General features: G+C 39.2%; 1 long non-coding RNA gene across 1 annotated transcript in view; it reads right to left on the reverse strand.

Moving 5' to 3' along the window:
• Nucleotides 1-1,004: 1,004 nt before the first annotated feature.
• Nucleotides 1,005-17,345, reverse strand: part of LOC121386207 — a 44,458-nt gene continuing 28,117 nt past the window's right edge. The window contains exon 3 of the long non-coding RNA XR_005959608.1: nt 1,005-1,038. This is a non-coding gene — a long non-coding RNA (uncharacterized LOC121386207). The remainder of the gene's footprint in view (nt 1,039-17,345) is intronic.

The raw sequence follows: 17,345 nt of genomic DNA on the forward strand, positions 1-17,345 counted from the left end.
ACGTGTAATAAGCCTACGTACGTAGAAAAACACCGGCCTCGGTGGTGTCGTGGTTAAGCCCTCGGATTCAAGGGTGACAGGCACTGGGTTCGCAACCCGATACCGGCTCCCATCCAGAGCGAGTTTTAACGACTCAATGGGTAAGACCACTATATCCTCGATTTTGTTACTAACCGACTCTCATGGACAGACAGCCCAGATAGTTGAGGTGTGTTCCCAGGATAGCGTGCTTGAACCTTAACTGGATATAAGTACGAAAATAAGTTGACATGAAATTATTTCAAAGTAAGATTAGAGAAGATAGATATGGGGATCAAGGGAGATAATTTAGTTTCGATGTCTAATTCAACTTCTGGAAGAGTTGTCGAAACTTCGTAGAAAAAACCCACCAAAAAAACCCCCACACTAGATAAATAAATAATTAAAATTTAGAAAACGATATTGATCACATTAATTTTATTATTTACTAACATAAACGTTCTCCAACTCTTACAGTTTGACTATACATAGGTCAAATAAATCAAGGGCTGACACAGGCGTGTATTCACACACACACACACACACACACACACACACACACACACACACACACACACATACGCGCGCGCACACACACACACACACACACACACACACACACATACGCGTGCGCACACACATACACACACATGTCAATGCATGTAAAAATATGTAAAAACCCATCGCTGTTGCTACAAAGGGAGGAGAAACATGTCCCTTGCCCTTCCCCCGCTTCCTACGCCAGTGACAACTTGTCAAATACCGTGGTATGTGCGATCGTTTCTGTGGGAAAGTGCATATAAAATATCCCTTGCTACTAACGGAAAAATGTAGCGGGTTTCCTTTCTATGAGCTGAGACTATGTCAGTTACCAAATGTTTGACATCCAATAGCCGATGATTGATTAATCAAAGGTGTCGTTAAACAAAACAAACGTCTAACTGTAATTCAACCTATTAAAGGGACATACCCTAGTTTCAGCCCATGAAAATGCACACTAAGTTTAGTTAATCTACAAACCTTTGACACGTATGGATAACGTTAGAATTGAGTAAAACATGAGTCAGTGAGTTTGAAATGGTAAAATACCCTTTAAAAATAGACTAAAACTCGACTCCATTACTGTTACTTCTCAGACACACGTGCGTTTTTAAAAATATGAGAATTTTTTTTTTGGTGATATTAGAATCACCAGGATGACCAAAAACACTCCTAATGTGTGGAAATGGATAATCTAAACAATAAAATCTAAGTAAAGTATGATTTCAGTTATCAAAAAAGGCTCTAATGGTCAAAACTATGCCTTAGCGTTTAAAAACTAGGGTATGTCCCTTTAATTATTATTGTTTCTGATTAGTCGAGGGTTCAAGATATTAATGACGTCATCGATATAGTTTTATAAATGGCTAAATTGGCTGGCCTGAAACTTGTTCACCATATTTTCCCATCATTCTACCCATAATATTAGGCCTAGTTGTAATCCATGTAAAAATACAGTGTAACATTTTGAACTCAATGTTGGTTTTTAAATTATGGCAAAAACAGTCGACTGCCCCTCTCCCTCCCGTTCCCGCCACTACACAAATGTGAGCCCGTACGACTATGGTAAGCAAGAAGCTGTTATTTTCAACTAGAAGTACGATGTACATATATACTTGTAAAAAGAAAATTTCATGTGCCTTTAAACGTGACCCATGACGTACATGCGGTTATCTGTTAAAGGTTTGCTATGTATACAATATTTTGTAATGGCCACACCAGGCCCGTACGCCGAGGTCCATCCGTGGATGTGTAAAAAAAAAAAAATAGAGAGAGAGAGAGAGAGAGAGAGAGAGAGAGAGAGAGAGAGAGAGAGAGAGAGAGAGAGAGAGAGAGAGAGAGAGAGAGAGAGAGAGAGAGATACATAGGTCCTACATATATACATACATACATACATACAGGATCGACCGCGTAGCTTGTAGGTTCCATGAATATGGTTGAGTTAAAAGAGCATCCTTTTTATAGATGTCCTGATAACTCAGAACGTATTGTGGCAAGTCTGCAAACTGCATGAGACAATTTGTGAAGCCAGAAAGGATATCATTATTCCCTGTGTCAGTGCGTTAATATCTATGTATGTACTATTCAACCACACATACATACATAGAATAGCTCATTCAAGCGTTGTAGGCAGGGGCGTAGGCTGGGGGGGGGGGGGTCCGGGGTTCGGACGACCCCCCGTCCCCACCCCACCCCACCCCCCGCTGAAGCAAATGGTCCGCTTTCAGTACTAACATATACAGGTTTATAAATATGGAGTTTCGGGTGGTGCAAAAACAATAGAAAAAGGTCCACTTGGTTCATATTCGACCCTCCCCCTCCCCCCCCCCCAGGTCCAGATGACGCTACGCCCCTGTGTAGATCACCAATTTAAGATTTGTTTATAACGAGTTATTCAAATGGGAACATGGTATTTGAGACCACGTTTAATGCATTATTGGAGTAGTATGACTGTATAAAATACAGAGATGTTTTGTGGGATTGGACACCAGTTGTGTGACAATGAATTCCAGTCTAAGCTAGAACAGTCATTGATGGAGAACACTCGCCTGAAGTGACTGCGTCACATGATCGAACCACCTCCGTGGATCCATCAACTCATTGTGTTTTTTCTCGTTCCAACCAGTGCTCTACAATTGATTAAACGCCGTGGTATGTGATTTCCTGAGCTAGGACAGTCACTGATGGAGAACACTCGCCTGAAGTGCTCGCGTCGCAGGATCGAACCATCTCGGTGGATCCATGAACTGATTGTGTTTTTACTCGTTCTAACCAGTGCCCTACAACTGATGAAAGGCCGTGGTATGTTATTTCCTGTCTGAGGGAAAATGCATATAAAAGATCCCTTACTGCTAATGGGAAAAATGTAACGGGTTTCCTCAGATGATTACGAAAGTTAGTTTTGGTTAACGACACCCCTGGATCACATTAATTAATTAATCATCGGCTATTGGATGTTAAACATTTGGTAATTCTGACACGTAGTCATCAGAGGAAACCCACCACACTTTCCTAATTCAGCAAGTCATATTTTATATGCACCATCCCACATACAAGATAACACATACCACGGCCTTTAATATACTAGTCGTGGTGCACTGACTGGAACGAGAAATAGTCCCAAACCGACCGCGCATCAACTCCGTCCCCTGATGAGTACGAGTCAGAATGACCAAATGTTGGACATCCAACAGACGATGATTAATTAATCAGTGTGCTCTGGTAGTGGCGTTAAACAAAATAAACTTTAACTTTATCACTGATGGAAGTTAAAGTGGGTATTATTCATTTACTGTCACCACATGAGGAGAATTAATTAAATACTAGTAATTTATTAATCATCGTTTATTAGATGTGAAACATGATAACGGTGGCGCACTTAGCATTAGATGAGTAAAGTTTGTTTTTGTTTAACGACACCACTAGAACACATTGATTTATTCATCATCGGCTATTGGATATCAAACACATGGTCATTTGGACACTCATAGAGAGGAAACCCGCTAATTGTTTTCATTATAGCAAGGGATCTGTTATATGCACTACCCCACAGACAGGATAGCACATACCACGGCCTTTGATATACGACGCACACAACATTTTTTTTTTACTGTTATATGGCGTCGGACATATGGTTAACGACCACAAAGATATTGAGAGAGGAAACCCGCTGTCGACACTTCATGAGCTACTCTTTTTGATTAGCAGCAAGGGGTCTTCTGTATGCACCATCCCACAGAGAGGATAACACATATCACGGCCTTTGATATACCAGTCGTGGTGCACTGGCTGGAGCGACAAATAGCTCAATGGGCCCACCGACGGGGATGGATCCCAGACCGACCGCGCATCAAGAGAACGCTTTGCCACTGGGCTACGTCCCGTCCTATAGTCTTAGAGGAAGCCTGTAACATTTGTCCATTTGCAGAAAGGGATCTGTTAAATATTCCTGCCGTGGAGCACTGGCTGGAAAGGGAAAAATCAGAATAGAACAACCCCCCCCCCCCCCAACCCCCCCAAACCCCCCCCCCCAAAACAACAAGAACAAAACAACAAAACAAAACAAAACAAACAAACAACAAACAAACAAACAAACAAACAAAACAAACAAACAACAACAACAACAAAACAAAGCCAACAACACCACACAATTAAAAACAAAACAAAACAACAAAACAACAAAACAAGTAACACAAACACGTATAAATTTGTATTTATAATTTTATTTGCATGTACATTGTACGTACGTACAATAGTCTATTAGAACACTGTTGTTGGCTAACCCAGTCAGACAGACAGAGACAGATATATTCAATACATGCATGTACATTATATACATACACACACTATTATGCATTATAATGAAGTAGTTAAAGGGACATACCCTAGTTTTTAAACACTAAGGCATATTTTTTTACTATGATAGCCGATTTTGATAACTGAAATTATACTTTACTTAGATTGTATGGTTTACATTATCCATTTCCGTACATTCGAAGTGTTTTTGGTCATCCTGATGTTTTTTAATATCACAAAATGCATTTATCATATTTTTAAAAACGCACGTGCGTCTGAGAAGTAACAGCTATGGAGTCGAGGTTTTAGAGGGTATTTCACCATTTCAAAGTCACAGACTAATGTTTCACTCAATTGTAACTTTATCCAAATGTGTAACAGATTTGTAGATTAACTAAACTTAGTGTTAATTTTCACGGGTTGAAACTAGGGTCTGTCCCTTTAAGTAGTTCAACAATAAAAACAATCAGGGCTTCTAGATTATGGTAGCCCCACTCCCACGGCTAGTGATATTCAATGTTGGGCTAGTACACGGCTTCTAGATTATGGTAGCCCCACTCCCACGGCTAGTGATATTCAATGTTGGGCTAGTACACGGCTTCTAGATTATGGTAGCCCCACTCCCACGGCTAGTGATATTCAATGTTGGGCTAGTACACGGCTTCTAGATTATGGTAGCCCCACTCCCACGGCTAGTGATAGTCAATGTTGGGCTAGTACAGGGCTTCTAGATTATGGTAGCCCCACTCCCACGGCTAGTGATAGTCAATGTTGGGCTAGTACAGGGCTTCTAGATTATGGTAGCCCCACTCCCACGGCTAGTGATATTCAATGTTGGGCTAGTACAGGTCTTCTAGATTATGGTAGCCCCACTCCCACGGCTAGTGATATTCAATGTTGGGCTAGTACAGGGCTTCTAGATTATGGTAGCCCCACTCCCACGGCTAGTGATATTCAATGTTGGGCTAGTACAGGGCTTCTAGATTATGGTAGCCCCACTCCCACGGCTAGTGATAGTCAATGTTGGGCTAGTACAGGGCTTCTAGATTATGGTAGCCCCACTCCCATGGCTAGTGATATTCAATGTAGGGCTAGTACATAATTACTATTGCCATGCCCAACGGCTAGTGAAAACAAACCACCCCAACCCCCCAATGTTAATGTTTGTAACCTGTATCTCCCTTTTTAGGTGACATATCTGATTATTACTATTATTTAGAGCTAGTGAAATTTTAATCGTGGTTTTTAAATTGTTTAAGTCACTGACCCCATGGCTAGTGGATTTGATACTAATTCTAAAAGCACTGACAATACAAAAGCATGAGACAAAGATAAAAAATCCCATAATAATTAGGATTATTTTCATAGCTGGATAGACAATCCCCCATGCCATCACTCTCGCTTGCAATCTCCATGGGCAATAAAGTTCATGTGTTCACAAATTAAAAATACAAAACATTTCCAAATCAAATAATATCAAGAAACCGTCGTAAACTATAATTGTGCATATTAATGTGTATAGACCAATACCCGGGTAGTTTTACAAATATGGTAAACAAAAATAGTGATTCTTAGCAAACGTTGAGCAATATATATATATATATATATATATATATATATACATGCATATATACATACATATATACATACATATGTATATACATATCTATATATATCTATATATATATATATATATATATATATATATATATATATATATATATATATATATATATATATATATATATATATATATATATATGTATATATTTGTATATATATGTTTATATATATATATATATATATATATATATATATATATATATATATATATATATATATATATATATATATATATATATATATATATATATATATATATATATATATATATATATATATATATATATATATATATATATATATATATATATATATATATATATATATATATATATATATATATATATATACACACACACACACAAAATAGTATATAATGATATAATATCAAGAGATAGTTGTAAAATATAATTATAATTGTACATGGTGAAAATAGTATATATACAAAAGAGAATAGAATAGTAACATTGCAGAAAAACTAAATCTAGCAGACCGCATAGATACAACAGCAAAAAGTGAAGCATTTATTACGTTAAAAGACCACAAACCAAACTTCTCCAATAAACCCACCTGTAGACTAATAAACCCATCTAAACCGGAAATTGGCATAATAAGGAAAAAAAACTTAGAGAGAATCAACAGAAAGATTCTGAACACAACCAGAACAAACCAGTGGAGGAACACGTCAGACATGATTAAGTGGTTTAAAGCAATATCCAATAAAGCCAACTATTCTTTCATATCTTTCGACATATGTGATTTTTATCCGTCCACAACAGAAAATCTCGTGAAACAAGCCCTACAGTTCACATCCAAATTCGACGATATTTCTAGCGATGAGATGGAAATAATATTACAAGCAAGAAATTCACTGCTATTTAACAACAGCAAGGCATAGTGCAAAAGAGGCAAACAATCACAGTTTGATGTAACTATGGGTAGTTACGATGGAGCAGAAATTTGCGAAATAGTCGGGCTCTTTCTTCTTTCAGAACTACAAACCAAATACGGCAACAATATAGGACTATATCGCGACGATGGCCTAGCTGCATTCAATGAGTCACCGAGAATCATAGAGATAATCAAAAAAGATATTTGCAGAATATTTGCAAACCATAAACTCAAGATCACCATAGTCGCCAACAAAAAATCTGTAGATTACTTAGACGTAACTCTAGATCTTGAAAAGAGCTCAGTCAAACCCTATATGAAACCAAACAACACACCTTTATACATCCACAACAAGAGCAACCACCCTCCAAATATCATCCGCAGTATACCAAAAAACAATAAATAAAAGGCTTTCTGATATATCTTCGAATGAGTGCATCTTTGAAGAAGCGAAACGCCCATATAAGGAAGCCTTACTCAAGAGCGGATATAACTATAACCTCAAATACACCCCAACAGCAGAAAACAACAGACGCAGAAACAACCGCAATATAAACATCACCTGGTACAACCCACCATATAGCTTCAACGTGAAAACCAACGTAGGTCACCAGTTCCTCAGATTACTCGATGAGTGCTTTCCCAAAAGCAACCCTCTCCACAAAATTATAAATCGAAACACCGTTTAAATTAGCTATAGCTGCATGCCTAATGTTGGGAAAATAATTTCAGCGCATAACAAAACTCTACTTCAACAACACAGAGACAAAGACGCCGTTCCCCCCAGAGAATGCAACTGTAGACGAAGAGCTGAATGTCCACTTGAGGGCAAATGCTTGCAGAAAGGAGTAATATATCAAGCTACCGTTAATACACTCGATAACAACAAGCAAGAAACATACGTTGGTTTGACCGAGAACACATTTAAGACGAGATATACTGCGCACACGAGCAGTTTTCAAAACGCAACACAGAAGAACGCAACAGCGCTAAGTCAGTACATTTGGACACTGAAGAATAGATTCACCCCATACACCATTAAGTGGACAATTTTATCCAACGCAAAATCATACTCTCCAGCGAGCAAAAGATGTAACCTCTGCCTGAAGGAAAAACTATTCATAATGTATAAACCTGAAACCAGCACACTAAACTCCAAGAATGAACTCGTATCAGCATGTCGACACAGACGCAAATACCTTCTGTGCGCATACCAGACATCACCTATAGACCTGCATAGTGACGTAACCTCGACGTCACATAGTCCATTACGTCATCAGCTTTCCGTTGACGGTGTAATTAAATCTACATCTGATGAGTGAGAGCAATAATTCAACTCTCTCACGAAACAAGCCTGTCATGTAGAGAAAAACATACACTTTTTAACGATATATATATATATATATATATATATATATATATATATATATATATATATATATATATATATATCAAGAAAGAAGTGTTTTATTTAACGACGCACTCAACACATTTTATTTACGGTTATATGGCGTCAGACATATGGTTAAGGACCACACAGATTTTGAGAGGAAACCCGCTGTCGCCACTACATGGGCTACTCTTCCGATTAGCAGCAAGGGATCTTTTATCTGCGCTTCCCACAGGCAGGATAGCACAAACCATGGCCTTTGTTGAACCAGTTATGGATCACTGGTCGGTGCAAGTGGTTTACACCTACCCATTGAGCCTTGCGGAGCACTCACTCAGGGTTTGGAGTCGGTATCTGGATTAAAAAGTCCATGCCTCGACTGGGATCCGAACCCAGTACCTACCAGCCTGTAGACCGATTGCCTGCCTATACGCCACCGAGGCCGGTATATATATATATATATATATATATATATATATATATATATATATATATATATATATACAAATCTTAGACGTAACCTTCGACCTCACAAATGGGCACTTCAAACCATACATGAAAACCAACAACAAATTATTATACGTCCACCATCAAAGTAACCATCCTCCGACAATACTAAGAAACATCCCAGCAAACATCAACAAGAGACTAACAAGCATCTCATCTAGTGAAGATATATTTAAGGAAGCCATAGCCCCCTACCAAAAAGCAATCACAGAAAGTGGATACGATTACAAACTTACATACAACCCGGAACCAAATCAACCTTCAAGACGAAAGAACCGAAAAAGAAACATCACATGGTACAATCCTCCATGGGACTCTAACGTCAAAAGCAGCATCGGGAAAAAGTTTTTAAACACAATCGACAAATGCTTCACCAAGAACCACCCATTACACAAGATCTTTAACAGGCATACACTCAAACTTAGCTACTCATGCATGCCAAACATAAAAAAACACCATCTCATCCCACAAGAAGAAAATACTCTCTGATGCAACAACGACGCCAGCACAGCAACCAAAAAAAGAGTGCAACTGTAGAAAGACACCTGAATGCCCACTCGACAAAAAATGCCTCCAATACAACGTAGTGTACCAAGGAACAGTGACAACAAAATCAAACACAGAATCATACGTAGGGCTAGCAACCAATTTCAAAGAACGATACAGAAACCACACGGCATCCTTCCAACATGAAAACAAAAGAAATGAAACCGAGCTGTCAAAACACATATGGAACCTGAAGGACAATAACAAATCCTTCCGCATAAAGTGGAAGGTACTCTAAAAATGCCAACCCTACAGTAACATAAATAAGAAATGTGACCTATGCCTCTACGAAAAGTTTATCATAATATGTCAGAAACACCTGTGCAGCCTGAACAAACGAAATGAATTAGCAAGTCCATGCCACCACCGAAATAAATTCGTTCTCAAAAACATCAGTAACACCGATGTCACCTAACTGTACCAAGCGCCAGCATAAGACCTGAATTCTCAAAACTTTCTTGGTGACGCGATATAGTTGTCGAGAATTACGTCATATATGAATTGATGTTGTGACGTCATCAGTCGCAAACGTTTTTAACAGTATTCGTTAATATTGCCTGAAGAGAGTGGTCATTATTTGACCATACGAAACAGAGCTGTAGCAATAAAACGATGAAGAACTACTGAAGTCTGGAATTATTTAATATATATACAGTGGACTCTGTCTAAACCGGATTCTGTGTAATCCGGATCTCTGCGTAAACCGGTCCATTTCTAAATCCCCGTCCAGCTACCGTTTATCTCTTGGGTATAAATTTCTGCCTAATCCGTATTCTGTCTACTCCGGACTCCGGATCAAAAATCAAGAACAAAAGAACCATTCATGTATTAATTATCTCTGTCTACACCAGACTGGGATTTGACTGAACGACGGGCTGCTTAATTAGTTAAACAATGGTCGTCAATTGCCAAGTAATCAGGACGCCGTCGCAAGATCAAATACAAAATGTAACCGCACTCGTGTGAAGTTTACTCTTATTGCGGTGGGCCGGTAGATCAATCGGATTAATATTAGTGTGTGTGTTGATTTCACTCTTATGAATTCGGCGAGTTTTACTTGTCAACCTAACGCATGTCTAAATAGGTGCGAGTCGCTCGTATATTTTGCGTTGTCTTATTTCATTTATAATGGAGGAGCGACCCAAAAAACGGCAACGTTTCGAACTTTCGTCAGAAACTAAAGTCAAATTAATAAAAAAATTAGTCAAAACAGAATGATTTAGCAATTTTTTTTTAATTCGTACGTACGAATAAATAATGTTTTAGGAAAATAAATGACATTTAACCTAGTACAAATATTAGAACGACCAGGAACACGTTTAATATGCAGCCACTAATATTTTATGCATAAAAATATATTTGATACGTAATTAATCGTTAAAAAATCTCTGTTAGTCTATAACATCTTAAAAATTGCAGCAAACTCAGGAATGTCCCTTTAAGTATATTTTTTTATGTCTGTGAAATAATCGATTGCAAGTCTGGGTCTGTGTTTCCCAACCATCCATGGGTTCAAATGTCATTATTGATCGCGAGTTGTCGATCATTCAAGAACCATAACTCTGAAAGAACTCTGTCTAAACCGGTCCTCTATGTAAATCGGACTATTTCGACGGTACGAAGTGAGTCCGGTTTAGACAGAGTCCACTGTATATATATATATATATATATATATATATATATATATATATATATATATATATACATGTATATACATACACATACATACACAACTGTGTGTGTGTGTGTGTGTGTGTGTGTGTGTGTGTGTGTGTGTGTGTTTAATATATACATACAATGTCTCTTTAACATAATAGTCAAGTTTGTAAGTGGGCTCCAAAATACATTTTCAAGGTCGTTATGGTAAGCCCCAATAAAACACTTTCAGACAGTTTAGTCTATACTAGATAGGTGATTTCTACTCTTTTGTAGAAGTGTTATATATTCTATTATTATCTCGTTTTGAGTCCCAAGTAGAAATGACCAAGACCGATAACTCTTTCAGTGTCGCCATGGACAGGTCACGTGTTTTGGTAGACAGAAGACTCGCTCGGAATGTTGACGTATTCCACACCATCACCTTCAGTTTTAGCTTTAGCTTCGCCTAAAAAAAAGAAGAGAATATTGTTGTGTTTAACGACACCACTAGAACACTTTGATGCATTAATCATCATCTACTGGATGTCAAACATTTGGTAATTTCGACATTAAGTCGTGGGGAGGAAACCCACTACATTTTTCACTTAGTAGCAAGACATTTTTTTTATATGCACAATCCCACAGACAGTATAGCAGATACCACTGCCTTTGATATACCAGTCGTGGTGCACTGGCTGGAATGAAAAATGAAAACGGGGATTGATCCCTTCCCGATGGCGCATCAAGCGAGGCCTTTAAACAAATACATGTACGTCCAGCACCGCACACAACAGCAGATTTCAGGATATTCTAACAGGGCCCAATAGTTTTTCAGGGGAGCGACGTCCCCGCCAGCCTGTCCACATCATGGCTAAAGGCCTGCGGATAGCCCGAGCTAGGCGGATATTTGGACGGTTATGATCGGTCTTTCAGCCAGAGAGGGGCGAGATTTAGCAGTCGGTTGAGTGCACACTTGAAGTGCTTGCGTCTCAGGACCGCACCCACTCGGCGGATCCATTCAGCTGACGTTTTTTTCTCGTTCCAACCAGTGCATCACAACTGGACAAAGGCCGTGGTATGTGCTTTCCTGTCTGTGGAAAAGTGCATATAAAAAATCCCTTGCTGCTCATAGAAAAATGTAGCGGTTTTCCTCTGACCATATGTTTGACATCCAATAGCCGATGATTAATTTATCAATGTGCTCCAGTGGTGTCGTTAGACGAAACAAACTCTGTTAAAGGTCCTAACTGGGTTATAATTGTATTATTCTGTTAACAACACACCCGTCGGACACGTCGGCTACAAATGTAAAGGTGCATCCTAACCGGCCGCGTGTGACGCGAGAGACGCGAGCGATTATTTTAGAAATCATTGATTTCAATTGCCGTATCCTAACCGCACGCGTGCGACACGACATATACATCTGTAACAGTTCAACTGCCCGTGACTCACAGCTCCGGGACGTAGCTTCACTTGAAGGGGGGGGGGGGGGGGGGGGGGGGGGGGGGGGGGGGGAGTATGGAGAGTATGTAGTAGTGTTGGTATAAAGTTTTTCTACTGGCAGCAGCTAGTTGGAATTTCCCTATTACCTGAGTTGGTAGAGTGCTGGACTTTCATACTGAGAGTCCGTGGTTCGAATCCACCTAGTGGAGGTTGATTTATCTGTTAGTGATTAATTGTCAAACATTTGTTATCAGCGAACTCGAACAATTAATAATGTAATGGTATTTAACATCAGACATACGATTATTGTTGTATTAGAGCGGGAATCTTTGCCTCCTCGGTGGTAGGCAGCCAATCAGTGTTTGGACGGGACGTAGCCCAGTGGTATAGCACTCGCTTAATGCTCGGTCGGTGTGGGATCGATCCCGTGGTGGGCTCATTGGGCTATTTCTCGTTCCAGACAGTGCACCACGACTGGTATATCAAAGGCTGTGGTATGTGCTATCTTGTCTGTGGGATTGTGCATATAAAGATCCCTTGCTACTAATGAAAAAATGTAACAGGTTTCCTCTCTATGAATGTGTAAAAAATATACCATATGTTTGACATCCAATAGCCGATGATCAATAAATGAATGTGCTCTAGTGGTGTCGTTAAACAAAACAAACCATTCCGTGTTTACTCCTTTATTGTGTATGTCAGTGATTATTGTCAAATATGTGTTATCAGCGAATTCGAAAATTTATTATGGTATTTAACGTCAGACATATGGTTATTGTTGTATTAGAAGGGGACTCTTAACGGTGGTAGGCAGCAATTCCGTGTGTTCGCTATACAGTTATCTCTGGTTAAGAGAGTGATCATAACTGTCCAACTGTCCGTCTAGCTCTCGAACGGCAGGGTACTCGGGCTAGCTACAATCCTAGGAGGTGGGGGTGGGGCGGGCGACAGGAAAGATGATGAACTGAACTGAGGAAGAGAAAAGAACGGTCGTTATTAATGCAGATCATGCCAAGAAAGCGCAGCACATTAAAAATAAAATGAAAAGTTGTCAGTGGCGGATCCATAAAATCAATTTAGGGGGGTCCCCAGTGACATGAGATGGAATGCCAAGAGAACTTTGGGGGAATGCCAAGAGAACTTTGGGGTAGGTTTGGAGAGGGATCGTACACCCCCCCCCCCCCGATCCGCCTCTGGTTGTAACAGGAAAGGAAAGCACACACACCCCAAAAACAAACAAACAAACCCCTCCCCAAAAAACCCCAAAATATATTCAATGAATGAGGCAATAAGGAAAATAAAACTTGTAGAGGCGGCCGTTTGGTTGTATAAAACTGAAAGTGTTTAGCACTAAGCTCCCTTTAGCCTATTCTCAAATATAAATAGAAAAGGGCTACGTTAGACGACACTCGAACTCAGTTGTAATATAAAACTGAAAGTGTTTAGCACTTAGCTCGCTTTACCCTGTTGTCAAATATAAACAGAAAAGGGCTACGTTAGATGACACTCGAACTCAGTTGTAATATAAAACTGAAAGTGTTTAGCACTAAGCTCGCTTTAGCCTATTCTCAAATATAAACAGAAAAGGGCTACGTTAGATGACAGTCGAACTCAGTTGTAATATAAAACTGGAAGTGTTTAGCACTAAGCTCCCTTTAACCTATTCTCAAGTATAAAAAAATGGCTACGTTAGATGACACTCGAACTCAGTTGTAATAATTATTACGAAGCAGGTGATTAAGCATTGAACATGTTTATACATGTAGTTACACGCGTGTAACACACACACACACACACACACACATACACACACACACACACAGGCTTTGTAAATTTGGCCCTTAATATTTAAAATATGGCTATTTCGACACTCGAAAAGTATCAGGGAATGTTATTTCCCCATAGACATGAGAGTTCACATAGTCCTGCCGCCAGAGGGTTTTTTCGCACCCACCACTCGAACCCCCTCCCCGGCTCCAAACGAATTTATTTTGATATATTTTTTCCGGGGAGAGGGTGGATGATCCGACCCCCCTAGAAACGTCGCTGGTCACAGTCTAGACCCTCTGTATACGCAATTGAAATACGACGATCTACGTCAGGGGCGGATCCAGGGTTTTATAAAGTGTGATAAAAAAATTATGAAAAACACAAGACTGAGTTTGCCCAAGTTAAATGAGCAGAGCTCCCGAAAACAGGATATCTTTTGGAGTGGGGAGAGGGGGGGGGGGGGGGGGGTCCGAGGGCATGCTCCCCTGGACAACTGTGACATAAAGATGCTTTTGCTAGGCTCATACTAGCTACAGGACAGTCGTAGAAGTCGAGAGATCGGCGAGTTAGACGACTCCGTCGTAACATTTGGTAATTGGAGACTAGCACTAGATACGCGGTTCCATTGTACGTCGTCGGTGACTGATCTCGAATCTGTCCAGGGCTTTACTTTATTTTCTGGATGATGATTAATTACTTTTAAGTATTAACAATAGCAGTTCAAACGAGTGTGGGGGCGTAACGGGACCGCTGTGACACCCCACCCCCATTCCCCTCAGAACCGACAACATTATTTTGTGTACTGACTGGGATGGCGAAAATCCAGAGTTCATCAACAGGAATTGATCCTATGCCTCCTGATTCCTCGCAGCTCTGACGAACGCTCCATCATTGAGGTATATGATGCTCACTGTGAACATCAAACGAAACGAACACAGCACAGAAAAAAAGGGGAAAAATTTCGACCCGTACGCCTCTATAGCAAAGGCTCTAAATACTAATCCTAACCCTATCCCTAAAACTACCCTAACCATTGAGAGGGAGGGGTAACGGGTCGAACTCATGCCAAAAAAAAAAGATTAAAGAAAGGATAAATAAAACATTGGCTCACCTTTCTGTTTAATATCTTTTTGTTTCTTTTGTTTCTTTTTCTTTTTGTTTACTTGTGTATACATGTTAGATACATCATCTAAAACCTCGTTGTCTCCGGACTTCCCATTGGTCGTTTTGTGTTTCGTAACGCCTGCAGCCTTCTTCCTAACCACAGCATACGTTTCGCCAATTGGTTGCTGTTTTTCTCCCGTGTTGTTGCCGTCTGCAGTTTTATGATCTTTGTTGACGACTGTGTACATACCACTAACATCTTCTGGCTGTACTGCTACCTTCTCTCTATCTTCAACGGTTTTAAGGTTATAAATGTCATTTTCTTTCATTACTAGAATAAAAAATAAAAAATTCAGAATTAGAGTTTAAATGGCTTCATTTCTTTTTTTTCAGAAGTAGGTTTCAAGTATTAACGATATTGATTAAATAAATAATTTAAACCATTTAAAAAATCAACCTTTAAAAAAAATGTAATGGCCTATACGTTTTTTTAAGATAGGGTAAGCAAGGTTTTAGTCATGTTTAAAACAATATATATGTCTTCTTCTTCTTCTTCTTCGTCTTCTTCTTCTTATTGTTAACTTCATTCACCCCGATGGGTCCAGATACAATGGTATGTATGTACGTTTTTTTCCTTTACCTAAAATCGAAACAATGATAGACTTATATAGAAACAAAACAAATACGGGACGGCCCTTTTTAGGTAGAGATGAGTTCCCGGAAACGTACATCTCTTTTAGCCTTATACCGGTATGGGTGGTATCATGGTTAAGTCATCAAACACAAGGCTGGTAGATACAGGGTTCGCAGCCCAGTACCGGCTCCCACCCTGAACGAGTTTTAACGAATCAATGGGTAGGGGTAAGGCCACTAAACTCTCTTGTCTCTCACTAACCACTAACAATTAACAACAAACCCACTGCCCTGGACAGACAATTCAGATAGCTGAGTTGTGTGCCCAGTACAGCGTACTTGAACCTTAATTGGATTTAAGCACGAAAATAAGTCGAAATGAAACGACATTAGGCCTTAGGCTGCATTATATGTTTTCAGCAATTACAATTTCATTTTACCATTAGATCATTTACTCGATTTACTTAACTATCAGTTTTGACACAACCACTGTGTTTATTGCCACCCAAATGTTTGTTGTAGCCTAAAATGTATTATTTGTGAGGCACTTACACAAGGAAGTTTGATCTTTGAGTTTACCCAATGAAGCTGTTATCGTGTTCAAACATATAATTCTTTTGAACACAGTGTAGCTGGTAAGCAGAATTGGCATAAACATATTTAATTGGATCAACTCCGTGATAATAAATCTTTGAAGACTGAAACAAAACACGTATTTTTATTATATGAACTAGTTACTTGACATTAATGGCGTAATGAAAACTCAAGGCGATATCATATGTTTTCCTGGTGAAGATTATTTAATATAAACCTGTTTCAGTTGCAAATCACATAATTTGTACTTTAAAACTTAGGAAGATACCTTAATATAAATGTTTTCCTGTGGCTAATCAAATAGTTTCTATTCTAAAACACAGGGAGATACCTTAACATAAACGTGTTTCTGTTGCTAATCACAGAATGTTACTCTAAAACTGGAAGATACCTTACTATAAACGTTTTCCTGTCGCTAATAACAGACTTTGTACTCTAAAACAGGAAGACACCTTACTATAAACGTTTTCCTGTTGCTAATAACAGACTTTGTACTCTAAAACACAGGAAGATACCTTAAAGCCGCACACCCATCCAGCGAAAATAAATTATAATTTGGTTAATCTACAAACCTGTAACACACTTAGATCACGTTTTTATCAAATGGAGTGAAAAAGCAGGTTTTATATCGATAGATACCATGGGAATCCCCATGTCCCAATTGCTTGAAATAATTTTGAAAGTTAGTATTCTGATGTCACCGGTAGATGTCGCTCGAAGCACAACAATGCCTACGTCACGACAAATTTCACAGAGTGCGCACAGACTTGGGGTGCGTTCTTTTCACCTCTCCTGGACATGTTCCAACTGTTCTGTCCTGGTTGTATCCCCTCACCAGATATCGTAAGACTTA

The sequence above is a fragment of the Gigantopelta aegis genome, chromosome 12 (assembly GCF_016097555.1).
Source record: "Gigantopelta aegis isolate Gae_Host chromosome 12, Gae_host_genome, whole genome shotgun sequence".
NCBI classification, from domain to species: domain Eukaryota; kingdom Metazoa; phylum Mollusca; class Gastropoda; order Neomphalida; family Peltospiridae; genus Gigantopelta; species Gigantopelta aegis.